Genomic DNA, 14,386 nt, shown 5'->3' with positions numbered 1-14,386 from the left:
CTTGGGACAACACAGCAGGAGACATTTGTGTGCCCTTCTCCTCTGTGCTTATCAAAGGCTGTGGCTCTGGTGCAATGAGAGGTGGTGCTCCAGAGAAGCTGCCCTCCTGCTGATCACATTCCTCAGCCTTGACATGAGCTACCTCACTCTCAGAGATCCTCTCTTGGAACAACACAGCAGGAGACATTTGTGTGCCCTTCTCCTCTGTGCTTATCAAAGGCTGTGGCTCTGATGCAATGAGAGGTGATGATCCAGAGAAGATGTCTTCCTTGGGATCAAATTCCTCAGCCTCTGTATGAGCTGACTTGCCCTCAGAGATCCTGTCCTGGGACAACACATCAGCAAACGTTTCTAGGGCCTTCTCCTCTGTGCTTGTCAATGGTTGGGGCTCTGGTTTATACTCTGGAGCAATGGGAGGTGGTGCTGAAGAAAAGGTGTTCTCTTGTTGATCGGCCTGTGCATGAGCTGTCTCACTCTCAGATGTCCTCTCCTGGGACCATGGATCAGCAAGCACTTGGAGGGCCTTCTCCTCAGTCTCAACATACACCAGGGTGCTGGGCGCAGCTCTGAACGGTTCTGATGCTGATGGAGCTGCAGGTTCAGTTGATGCAACAGCAGCAGAACTTGGTGAAACTGCAGTTTGAGCAGCATCAGAGATAATTTGGTGAGAGCTGAAGGAAGAAGTGGATGCTCCGGGCAATGCCCTGGGGTCACACTGTGATGCCAACATGATTGATGCCTGCAATGAATAAGATCAGAGGATCAATTAAAGATACACGGCAAGAAATCTGTATCGAGCAATTGAAACAGCCACAACAAAGTTTTCCATTTTTACTTGAAATGTATTAGGTTTTTTTTCTTTTTATAACTATCAACAAAATATCCTGAGAGAGAAAAGAAGGTCAGGTGTGAATGAATGCCCATCTACATCAGTGAGTGAAAAACAAAAAAGCAACATAGGTTTTAGGGGCGGGAAGGGCAGAAAAGGGTGGCAAATAATTTCAAGATGACACATACCAATGTCCTAATAGATCCACAAAACCAGACCAAGAGTTAAGATACTTCATCTTTGTTTCTTGTGTATTGACAGCAACTCTTTCCTTGACTGCAAGGCCCAACGTTTCTTACATCCACATTTCTACATGTGGCATAGTAGCTGCTTTGCAATTTTGAAGTGTTATTTGTTAAATCACTGCCAAGGCTCAAACGATCCAGTCTTTGCCCCAACAAACGGTTCCAGGTAGACAAAGCATGCCGCAAGACTGAGCTCAGTGAATTAGGTTCCAGTGAATATTCCAGTGTAAAATTAACTTGTCTGTTAATTTGTAACCAAGTGGTGCAATAAACAGCTATATTCATTACAAATGAAGTCCCTACCCAGCACACTTTTGATATTGAGTGATTTCGCACATGTTGGATAATGCACTTCCAATCCTATTTATAGATCATTTGGAACTGATATTTTTGTGTGCGGAACAAAAAATCCACCTCAAACGATTGATAAAGTGCATTGAAAGTGCATTATCCAACGTGTGCAGAATCAGCCACCATTAAAGCTATGCTTGAGGTTTTAAAGAAAAGGTATGAAGGACAAACTTTCAGCAAAAATGAGGCTTTAGGTATAGGGTTTTGCTGGATGTTTGTCCTTCATACCTTTGGGCAGGTAATGAATCCCCTTCTTTCATTCATTACCTGCCCAACTGAAAAAGTTCATGGCAATTTATAATCAGTTGGAAGAACTGGGAAAAGCTCCTGATGACCTATTGTCTATTGTCACCATTTTGCAGACCCTGTGACTCTCTATTGATTCAAGATCTATTGCACCTCTGATTTAAAGCTATTAAGTCTCCCAACACAGGGGACTTGGCAACCCTACACCCATCTAGCCTCAGATGGGAGGGGTATCCAATGCAGGGCTTCTGAAGATGATCAGAATAATTGGGTAGGTTCATACGGGAGCGAGCGGTCCTTACGGTATATGATTTTGGTAATGAAAGATTCTGTATCAGTATATAAGCTTGGGTAACATTGATCAACTTTTCTCAAAATTTAGCAGCCTTGCGGACCTTGATGTTAATTTTTTAAAAATAATTGTGGAATCCCCGGGCCCCTTGCTCTTTGCTCAGCTGCACATGCCACCCACTGGATTGCCCCAGTGGATAAGAGACCATCTCAGGACTTTTAGTTTATCTTTTGATTTTTAATTTTTAAAAAACTAACATTCTTTCTTTTTAAATTTTAACTTTGTATAGCAGCCTGACTAGCCCAAGCTCATGAGAGCTTGGAAGTTAAAGCAGGGTTCAACCATGGTTAGTACTTGGAGAAGAGACCACCAAGGAAATCCAGGGTCATTACACAGAGGCAGGCCATGGCAAACCACCTCAGCTCATCTCTTGCCCTAAAAACCCCATGAGAAGTCACCATAAATCAGCTGCGACTTGATGGCATTTAAGAATTATTATAATCTCGTTAATAAGTGTGTTATTAATTGTAGTCTAAGGTTTAAAGAAGTTTGTTTAATGTACTTTATTGGTTTTCTGTCCAGGTTGTTCACTGGACTGAGTCATGATCCAGCTTCAAAGAGGCATACAAAAAGTATTTATTTATTTAATTCAAGGGTTTGTATGCCACTTTTCTACCCAATGATGGTCCTCAAAGTGACAACCAATCAAAACAATGTTATAAGAAATATTAAATGTTATATTAAATATATTTTATTATTATTATTTATTATATTTATATCCTGCCCTCCCAGCAAGCGGGCTCAGGGCGGATTAAAACATCTACTGTGCATAGCCAAGCCCTATGCTATAGTGGCATCTGCTCCAACCCCTCAGGCAGAGGTAGTCACTTGAAGGATCTGCAACAGATATTTTTGCAACTACAGTATCCCCTGACATGATGAGAAAGATGATTGGGAAGGCCAGAATGACACCCAGGGACAGCTTGCTACAAGACAAGCCCTCATACCCCACCCTATCCAATCACACCTGCTATTGCCATTCACCGGCGATTTGTCATTTGGCATCTAAAATCATTCTACTCTCCAAGATATAAGGACAGATTGACTCACATTCTAGCTGTATCCGAAGAAGCATGCTGTGAGTCACGAAAGCTCATACCCTACCACTAACTTTGATAGTCTTATAGGTGCTATTGAACTCTTGCTCTTTTCTACTACAGAAACACAGACACACAAACAGGGAGGAGGGCCAATTAGAGTTCATAAGGGAATGTCTAACAAACCAAACAAATCTTGTCCTGCTTGCCTAAGAAAACAATAGAGGAAGACAGAAAAATCTCCCTGGAGAGGGCGTTTCAGAGTTTGGGTGCAATAACCAAGAAAGCCCTTTCTCAGGTTTATTTATTTATTTTATTTATATTCCACCCTCCCTGCATCAGCGACCAACACCCAACCACCTCCAGAAGTATTTGGCAAAGGCTAGGTGGTAGATACCCTTTGTAGGGGCACATCTTCCTCCAGGTGGCTAGCAGGGAGGCCCAGGGGCGTCAACCATATACCTGGCGGAACCATATACCTGTCTTACAGGCCTGGCGGAAGGATAGGAGATCCAGCCGGGCCCTGATCTCTTTAAACAGGGCGTTCCAGACAGATGGTTGCCAGCCATCTAACTTCAGATAGGGATCCCAGGTGCCTGTTGGCGGCAGGCAATTTCCCAGAAGTTTACCTTAGTGCCCACCAGTTGGAGGCTTTGGGCTGCCCAGATATTGCCTGCCACTGGTAGGCACCCCAGGAAAAATGTGCGGTATATGCTCCCAGGGGAAATGACGATGTCACTTCCTGAAGTGGCATCATTGCGCTGACTGTAGATGTACTTCCATGCTTCATCAGGGCCAATTTCAGCCTCCAAGGAGTCAAAGTTAGCCCTGCACAAAGCAGTATGGGAGCGCGCTCATGGCCAGCATGACAATGTTACTTCTCGGATGTGACATCATCATGCAAGTGCAAAAAAGAACACGGACGAGGCACAAGGTAAGTATTAAGTTCCCCCTCTCACACTGGGAGGTTATAGGGACCTGGCAACCCTAACCTCAGATAGCAAGGACACCAGACATAAGGCCTCTGAAGATTACCAGAATGGTTGGGTATGTTCATATGGGAGCAGACTCAGTCACTATCTTAGTATATAATTGAGTAAGAGCAGAACCACAAGTGACAAAAGGCACAGATTGGACACTTGTCAGCTTCCCTCAAGTTTTGATGGGAAATGTAGGCATCCTGGTCTCGCAGCTTCGCTCTCTGACTGCTGTCCAATGGATTTTTCAACTGTCACTTGTCCAACATTCCGCCAAGCTGCCTACATTTCCCATCAAAACTTGAGGGAAGCTGACAAGTGTCCAATCTGTGCCTTTTGTCACTTGTGGTTCTGCTCTAAGCGTGTTTCAGACAACTCACTTTATACCCTGGTCCACCACCAGAGGGCGCTGCTCCAGAGGAAAGCCTAGGTAACCATATTACTACAAAAAACATGCTGTGATGGGAAGCCCAGACAGGGAACAGGAGTGGAGCCAGGGCCGGCCCACCTTTTGAGGCTGGTGAGGCCGCTGCCTCAGGGCGCTAAGGTGCAGGAGGGGCAACAGCCCGGAGGCAGGGGCATGTGCCACGGAGCTGCTGCTGCCGCCGCTGGCCAGGAGCACATGCTGGTGGTGGCAGAGTGGGAAGCTGAACAGGCAACCTCCCGTTCAATTGCTCTGAAGGCCAGGTGCAGCCGGCGGCCAGGGCGGCCAGCTGCGCCTGTCCTGCAGAGCAACTGAATGAGAGGGGTGGAAGTTGGTAAAAGTACCTTTCTCCATGATGGGGTTCCAAAATGGCTGATGTTCTTATCTTCTCCATTTTATCCTCACAACAACTGTGTGAGGTAGGTTAGGCTGAGAGTGTGTGAGTGGTCGATGGTTACCCATGGCAAATTGGGGGTTTGAACCTGGATTTCCCTGAACCTTGTCTACCACTCTGACCACTGCACCACACTAGGTCTCTCTCTTTTCATTTGACTTACAGTTTGTAGGATTTCACAAGCTCTGTCTTCCAAAGAGGACATTCGAAATTCAACTCCATCAAGCCACTGAAGGATTTGGCTTATTGAGGATCTTAACGTGGCCATTTCAGAAACTTGCCCATCCTGTAGCTGTTTGATATCCTTTGATACCTCTCTTAAGAGATGTAGAATCACTTCAGTGTCTGATGGCTGCGTTCTTGGATCTACTAGTGGTTGTTCTGTATGCATAGATTCTTCATAAACCTCAACTGGAGACTGTCTGGGATCTTGAAGCCTAGGAGATGATTGTGCAGCCTCAATAGTCATGGGATCTACAAAAACGCTTTTCTGGGCTCTCTTCTTAAGACCTGCCAACATGTCTGAATTGCAGTCAAAATAAGTCCTGATTGCAGACGGGTTTATCAGCTGATTGCTAGGCTGGATAGCAAGGGATTACCTCTCAGGCACACAACTTCCTCATGATGTGCAACTGATTCCCTGGCTGGCTTTGCTGTATACTCAAGAATCTGCACAGGGACAAAAGATGAAATATGGTTCAGTACTCACTGCCAAGCTAACAACACCACACCCAAGAATCACCCTCACACACTCTTTCAACACACACCACTACCACCACCCACATCTCTGCCTGCAAAACAGGCCTAGGACACTCTTATAAAGCAAACCAAAACCTCAAGACCAAAGTCTCTACCCTCTACCCTTTCATGCATACCCGTTTGTATCCAAAGCAAGCCTGAATAGATACTTTAATTTGGAGGTGTGGCTCCACTTTCCCTCAGGAGAACAAACAGGTAAAGCAAGTTCTCACTTGACTGGAGAGTGGGGAACATTTCTGAGGGGAAAGAAAAACTCTTTTAAAAATCAGAACACTTCTCATCACCAGATAGGATCTCTAGGGCATACTGGAAAATTTGGTCCTCACAATAATAAAAGAAAAACAAAATATAAAACCTGGAACACAGAACTATGTAAAAGTATCTAAACCAGATTTCATAGATTCATAGTATCATGGAATCATAGGGTTGGAAGATACCTGTAGGGCCATCTAGTCCAACCCCCTGCCAATACAGGAACTTCACAACTACCCCCCCAACTGCCCCAGTGCCCCCTGCTCCATGCCCAGAAGATGATGAAACACCTCCGGGATCCCTAGCCAAAATGGCCTGCAGAAAATTGCTACCTGACCACAAGGTGGCAATCAGCATTACCCTGGGCTTCTAACAAGGGCCACGAGAACCAAGCACTTATTCTTCCCTTCCCCTCACGATCTGCCCATGTTCACAGAATCAGCATTGCTGTCAGATGGCCATCTAGCCTCTGCTTAAAAACCTCCAAAGAAGGAGAGCCCACCATCTCCCGTGGAAGCCTGTTCTACTGAGGGACAACCACTCTAACCGTCAGGAAGTTCTTCCTAAGGTTTAGCTGAAAGCTCTTTTGATTTGATTTCAAGTTGTTGGTTCTGGTCTGAGCTTCTGGGACAGTGGAAAACAACTCCGCGCCACCCTCTATATGGCAGCCCTTCAAGTACTTGGATGGTTATCATATCACCCCTCAGTTGTCTCCTCTCCAAGCTACGACAAAATACGAGAGGCAGTCTCCCTCATGAGATGAAACCAAAAACTGGATACGGCAGGGAAACAGATACAATAAACTTAATTTCAACACCACTAGATCATGTGATTCAATATATTATGAAATAATTATTCTAAGATTGTATTGACAATCCAATCCAATATAAATGATGTGTAATATAGTATAAATACTTTAAAGAGCTATTTTACATAATGACACTCTAAACAATGCAGGTGTGTTTAGCTTACAGACCATATATTGTCAGTCCAGTAAATCAGTCCTGTGAAAAATGTCCTTCCAAGTGCGTTTCACAAGCTGAAAAAGCCACTGTGGGCACTGGGCAAAACTGGACCAGGTTCCAAAAACAAAGAAAAGAGAGATGAGTTGAACCCCAAAGGGTGTGATCCTGAAGTGGTTTATTCCAAGGAGGAGGTGGAAGAGAGAGAAAAGTGAAGGACCCCTAAGGGTCTCCCCCCCCCCCCGCCCTACAAGCGTCTGATGATCCTGCTTGTTTCAAGCAATCTTCCTCAGGGAGCGTCTCAAAATCCACCTCTATGCTCAACTTCTCTACAAATACATAAAGAACATTCTTAACATCATGGCTCCTGTACCAATTGTTACTATAAGCCTTTTCTTAATAAGTTTTTCTTACCCATCTCTCAACGATAAATAATTCTAATGCATATGTCTCAGCGCATCTAAAGCCTCAGGTAGGCTTTAGTCGCACTAGGAATATTAAAGATATAGTAGTGCACCCAGGTTCCAAACACATGACAATGCCAGTGATATGCCCAAAGCCCATTTTCCCTGTGGACATTGTTGTGTATGTCTGCTGGTTTGCCTTGACCATATTGAAGTTAGATTGGGGGTAGAGCTTGGCCACTTTAAATTTACCCATTTTTCGTCTTGCCAAACAAAAGCCACAGTATACCTGATCACAAGTCCATGCCATAAATATTATGTTGGCAGTACAATTCGTCCCATTCGGACATGCATCTCTGAACACCTCTCTAGAATTAAACAAGTGGTGGAAGCTCCGTTGGTGGAGCACTTTCTTGAGCTTCACCCTGGGACTGTCGACTTGAAATTCACTGTTTTGTATGTGTCACGGAGGGAAGGACAATTTGCAATACAAAGAGACCTCCTGAGGCGGGAGGCAGAGTGGATATTCTGCTTAGACACTATGCAGCCCAAGGGTCTCAATATCCTGTTTTCTGGGATGATATAGGTTAAGGGGCTCTGTTGACATTGTCTCTTTAAGATTAATCTTGTGAGTTGCTGCCATTTGTGAAATTTACTAACCCCAATTAGCCAGTGAGTATATAATTCCTCATGATGGTGGGGCATTTACCAAGACTGTTCCAGTGGATGCGCTGAGACATATGCATTAGAATTATTTATCGTTGAGAGATGGGTAAGAAAAACTTATTAAGAAAAGGCTTATAGTAACAATTGGTACAGGAGCCATGATGTTAAGAATGTTCTTTATGTATTTGTAGAGAAGTTGAGCATAGAGGTGGATTTTGAGACGCTCCCTGAGGAAGATTGCTTGAAACAAGCAGGATCACTGGATGCTTGTAGGGCGGCAGGGGGGAGGGGAGACCCTTAGGGGTCCTTCACTTTTCTCTCTCTTCCACCTCCTCCTTGGAATAAACCACTTCAGGATCACACCCTTTGGGGTTCAACTCACCTCTCTTTTCTTTGTTTTTGGAGCCTGGTCCAGTTTTGCCCACAGTGGCTTTTTCAGCTTGTGAAACACACTTGGAAGGACATTTTTCACAGGACTGATTTACTGGACTGACAATATACGGTCTGTAAGCTAAACACACCTGCATTGTTTAGAGTGTCATTATGTAAAATAGCTCTTTAAAGTATTTATACTATGTTACACACCATTTATATTGTATTGGATTGTCAATATAATCTTAGAATAATTATTTCATAATATATTGAATCACACAATCTAATGTTGAAATTAAGTTTATTTTATCTGTTTCCCTGCCATATCCAGTTTTTGGTTTCCTCTCCAAGCTAAACATACCGAGCTCCTTCAACCTTTTCTCATAGGACTTGGTCTCCAGACGGCTCACCATCTTCGTTGCCCTCCTCTGGTCACATTCCAGCTTGTCTATGTCCTTCTTAAATTGTGATGCCCAAAACTGAACACAATACTCTAGGTGAGGTCTAACCAGAGCAGATCTGGACTTCTTGTGATCTGGACACTATGCTTTTGTTGATACAGCCCAAAACCACATTTGCCTTTTTAGCAACCACTACACACTGCTGACTCATGTTCAGTGTATGGTCTACTACGACCCCTAGATCCTTCTCACTCATACTACTGCCAAGAAGTCTCCCCCTTCCTATAATTATGCTTTTGATTTTTCCTTCCTAAATGCAGAACTTTGCATTTATCTCTGTTGAAATTCATTTTATTTGTTTTAACCCAGTTTTCCAGCCTGTCAAGATCATCCTGTATCCTGACTCTGTCTTTGACTGCATTTGCTACCCCTTCCAATTTAGTATCATCTGCAAATTTAATAAACATTCCCTCTATTCCTTCATACAATCGTTTATAAAAATGTTGAACAGAACAGGTCCCAGGACTGATCCCTGAGGAATTCCACTTATCACTCTTCTCCAAGAGGATGAGGAACCATTAACTAGCACTCTTCAGGTGTGATTTGTCAACCAATTACAAATCCACCTAATAGTAATAGGATCCAACTTGTCGACAACTTGTCGACAAGTATATTATGTGGAACCTTATCAAAAGCATTACTGAAATTGAGATAAACTATGCCTACAGCATTCCTCTGATCCAGCAAGGTATTAACTTTTTCAAAAAAGATGATTGATGATGATGATGACATTCAATTTATATACCGCCGTTCAGGACAACGTAATGCCCACTCAGAATGGTTTACAAAGTATGTTATTATTATCCCCGCAACAAACACCCTGTGAATTGGGTGGGGCTGAGAGAGCTGTGACTAGCCCAAGGTCACCCAGCTGGCTTAAAGTGGAGGAGTGGGGAATGAAACCCAGCTCTCCAGATTAGAGTTCCGGGCTCTTAACCACTACATGACTTGTTCTTGGCAAACCCGCACTGGCTCTTAGTAATCACAGCCATGATCCTTTCTAAATGCTGACAGACTGACTGTTCAATTATTTATTCTAAGCCTTTTCTAGGTAAAGATGTCAAGCCAACAGGGCAGTAGTTATCTGGATCCTCCTTTTTCCTCTTCTGGAAGATACGGACAACATTTGTCCGCCTTCAGTCTTCTGGTACCTTGCCTGATCTCCAAGAATTGCTCTTTTTCTTATTTTGAACATAAGCAAAGAACCCTTTTTTTGGTTGTTTTTAGCATCTCTTGCTAGCCTAAGCTCATGCTGAGCTTTAGCTTTTCTAATACTGTCCCTACAAGCATTGGTGATTTGTGTATATTCATCCTTGGTTATAAGGCTCTCCTTCCATTTCCTAAATGAGTCTTTTTTATTTCTCAATTCATTAGAAAGCTGTTTATGAAGCCACCGTGGCTTCTTTAAGCTCCTCCTGTTTTTCCTTCTCATAAGAATCATTTGTGATTGTGCTTTCAATATGTCGCTTTTCAGAAACTCCCACCCCTCTTGAACTCTCTTCTCCTTAAGTATTTGTGACCATGTGATTCTACCCAGCATAGCTTTCAGTTTGTTAAAATTTGCTTTCCTGAAGTCCAGCTTTTCCTTTCCCCAAGACTGTAAATTCCAAAATTACATGGTCACTGATACCCAGGGTATCACTGATACCCACTACTTTCACCTCACCAACCAGTTCTTCCTTGTTGGTGAGAATCAAGTCCAAGATAGCAGAACCCCTTGTTTTTGTCTCTACTTCCTGAAAAATGAAGTTGTCAGCAAGACAAGTCAGGAATTTATTTGATCTTTCATTTTTAGTAGAGCTAGGGTCTCACCACACGAGACAAAATACACTCGAATTACATGGGTAGTTCAAGGGCATTTTGTTATTTGAATGTCGTTTGAGTGTAATTCGAGTGTATTTTGTCTTGTGTGGTTTGACCCTTAGACTTCCAAAAGATATCCGGGTAATTGAAATCTCCCATGACCACTATGTCCCATTTTTCTGTGAACTTTGCAATTTGTTCTAGGAGTTTCTCATCCAAGTCCTCTACTTGGCTTGGTGGTCTATAGCAGACCCCCACCATAGGATCACTATTATTTCTTATTCCTTTTATTTTTACCCAGAGACTCTCAACTGAATTTCCATGCTCAGTTACATGTATTTCCTCACAAGTATATACATCCTTTATATATAATGCTACTCCTCCCCCTTCCTTATTTGTCTATCCCTTTTGAACAAGTTGTATCCCTCAATCCTAGTATTCCAATTGTGAGTGTCATTCCACTTATTATGTCATAGTCCCCTTCCTGTATTAGAACTTCAAGTTCCTCCTGCTTGTTTCCCATACTCTGTGGATTAGTGTAGAGACATTGGAAGTCATGAATTATATGCCTGGAGGTTTTAGTTTCTGTGCTTACCTGCCAGTTAATGCTTCCTACCATATGTTCCACTTCCAACCAACATAACAGAGCCACTGTGCGGTAGTAAAACGTAACTACAAGAATATACTTAAATATTATAACGAGGTGTCTATGCCAATTAAACAAAGTAAATTATAGTATGTTTGACAATAGTGTGATACAAACAATTAATGACACAGCCAAATAAAAATACCATGGGATTCTGGTAAAAAAATCTCATTCCTGAATTTCTCCTTCAGGTAAATTGTACAATAAATTGAGAATACTTTCAAATTGGTATTAATAGATGTAGGCATGGTAAGAAGTTTTGGACTTTATTTAATTTATATTTTCATTCTGATGTAATATTTACATTCTGATGTGATATTGTTATTGAGTGTTTGCATATTGTATTTTATTGTAGCATGGCCTTTTGTAATTTGGCAACATTTAATGATTGAAGGTCTTTACACATGACGAAGTGAATGTAATTGGTTGAAGAATCCTGAAGAAGAAATTACCTGAAGAAGAAATTCAGAAATGGGATTTTTTACTGGAAGCCTGTCATATTTTTATTTGGCTGTGTTGTTTATACCACACTATTGTCAAACATACTATAATTTACTTTGTTTAATTGGCATAGACACCTCGTTATAATATTTAAATATATTCTTGCAATTACATTCTACTACCACACAGTGGCTCTGTTGTGTTGGTTGGGAACATTATACCTTGGTCTGTTGTAAGTTCCACTCCCTGCAGGTGTTCAGTGTTCCCTTCTTCAGTTATAGGTTTTGAATTTTTGTCTCTCTCCCCCACAGGATTAAAGCCCTCCTTATCAGGTTTGCAAGACTCTTACCAAACACATTTTTTCCTACCCTTGTGAGGTGCAAACCATCTCTCGGTAGAGGAGCTTCATCTCGGAAGTGCTTTAAGCCATGGACCAAAAAACCAAACTGCTCCTGATGACACCAGCTACGTAGCCAGTCATTTATTTGCCGCATTCTTCTTTCCCTTCCTAAACCACAGCCTATGACAGAAAAAACTGACGAAAACACAGCCTGTGCTCCCAGTTCCTTAACCTTTTTACCCACCGCCACATAGTTTCTTTTAATGTGTTCTGGACTGTGCCAGGCAATACCATTTTTCCCACATGTATCAGGAAGAAGGGCTAATAATCTGTGGGTTTGATAAATCTTCCTACCTTTCTGTCACATCCTGGATATGTGCACCTGGTAGACAGCATACCTCTCAAGATGACAAGTACGGTCGACACACTTTATCCTCTACCCCTCTCAGTAGGGAGTCCCCAATTACCAGCATATGCCTTTTCCTATATTGAGGAATGGAAGCTTGAGTCCTCTCATCTGCAGGGACCTGAGAAATTTCTTTCAAGATTTGAGAAGGCTGGGGGAGTAGCTCTTGATCCAGTGGTCCAGAATCAATGTCAGATACATCTGCCAACATATCTGCCATGTGTGTATTCTGTACTGATCCTCTGAGAGTATGTGAAGTATACATTTAATGCTGGGCTAGTCGTTGTTTGTCTTGCAGGTGTCTACTTTCAGTTTTGCAGCCAGCTGGAGAATGTCCTTGAGTGCCAGCCTGAGAACTGAAATGACTTCATTCTTATCTTCTTTCCTCCCTTCCCCCCACCTCCCTGGCTCCTTCACGCCAGAATGCTAACCATCCCTATCCAAAAGGCGGGAACTTTCCCTATAACTGACATAGCCATCCCTATCCACATCACTTCTGCCAATGCTACTGTCTGTGTGCACTGATACTAATGGATCTCTAATAAAGCAATTTTAACTCATACACTGGAGTGTTTGCAGTGAAGTACTTGGGGATCTACCTGGCAGGACCTGACAATCAATGTCTATGGGGAGATCCTGAAACCAATAGCTTAGCATCAGAGGCCCAGAATGTCTCCTCATTATCCTGCTCCTGTGGGTTACTTTCTTCCACGTGCCCACCTCTTGTATCGGGTGCTCCTCCAGATCCTAAGATACCTTTCCTTCCTCCTCCTGTTGCCCTCTATCCATGTACTCTTTATCTTCCCTTATTAAATTGAGTGTGGACAAGCGTGCCTCAAATCCCTGTCTCTTATCCTCCAGTAGGGCTACCAACTTATACTTGCTGCAAGTTTAGTTGCTGTTACCCTCAGGTAAGAATACAAACATGCCACAGACTGTACATGTCACTGGCTGAGCTCTCTCATCTGCCATGCTGCCACAATCTATTTCAAAGGTGGTTCAGGTTTTATGGTACTTCCCTGATAATTCCCCTGCCAAGCTGCCTCAGAAGATTACTTGTGAACAGTTGGCAGAACCAACCGGCAGCACTTTACAGCAGGCTGGACTCACTCACTCCCCACCCCAACACTGTCCTCCCACACAGTAACCTCAGCAAATTCCCCCAGAAGTTTAGGAAGGCAACAGAAAAAGACTCACCAGTCTGTAGCAAGGTTCGGTGTTCCCAAGAATTGAGACTAGACAGAATCTTCAGGAAGTTTATTGCCAGCAGAGCTCAGCATGACTAGTGCCACAAAGAACTGAGCTCCAGTATAGGGAAGCAACCTTTCTGATATAGCATAGCTTACAGTTACATCACAGAAGGTGGTTACTCACTAGCTAACGGTTACAATTTGCTGTGGCTGCAATCTTACAACATACTTACAACATACAGTTTACCGTATTTTAGCCTCATCATCAAGATCATTGCCCCAGACATGACCTTTTCTTAGTGCAGCATAAATCCAGACAAATTCTCTTAATTCAGGAGTTGCATAAGCTTTCAAGCAGTCTATGCTGAGATACACAATGCTGTAACTTCCTCTTTTCTCGAGCTACAGGTTTCCTGTTCCAACAGTGGTCAAATCCACATTACTCATTCTAAGTCGCATGTTCCCCGCATTCCCCACGCAATCCCGAGTGCCGGTCACATTATCTCATTAAACAGACGCATTTCATTCGCATTTCTCCCGAATATGTGGTCACAGGTTTTCAACGGGAGTTTCACGGTGGCCGTGAACGGGACAATGCGCAATTTACGTGTTTTTTGTAAAAACCACCCCCCTTCCTGTCTCTCCGGCCATTCCGAGAGTTCCTATTGGCTGATTCAACTTGCAAGTGCTCCGTAGTCTGCAAAAGACTGTTTTTTGACTTCATAGCATTGGATTTATTGATTATGCTGTTTCTGAATCAAATCTGGTAGTTTGAAAAATCATTTTGGGGTGAATCCATCCTCAGAACGGACTCGTGAAACTTCCTTTT

Source organism: Eublepharis macularius, chromosome 4 (genome assembly GCF_028583425.1).
Source record: "Eublepharis macularius isolate TG4126 chromosome 4, MPM_Emac_v1.0, whole genome shotgun sequence".
NCBI classification, from domain to species: Eukaryota; Metazoa; Chordata; class Lepidosauria; order Squamata; family Eublepharidae; genus Eublepharis; species Eublepharis macularius.
The sequence above is the reverse complement of the archived record's forward strand: the minus strand, read 5'-3'. Positions refer to the sequence as shown.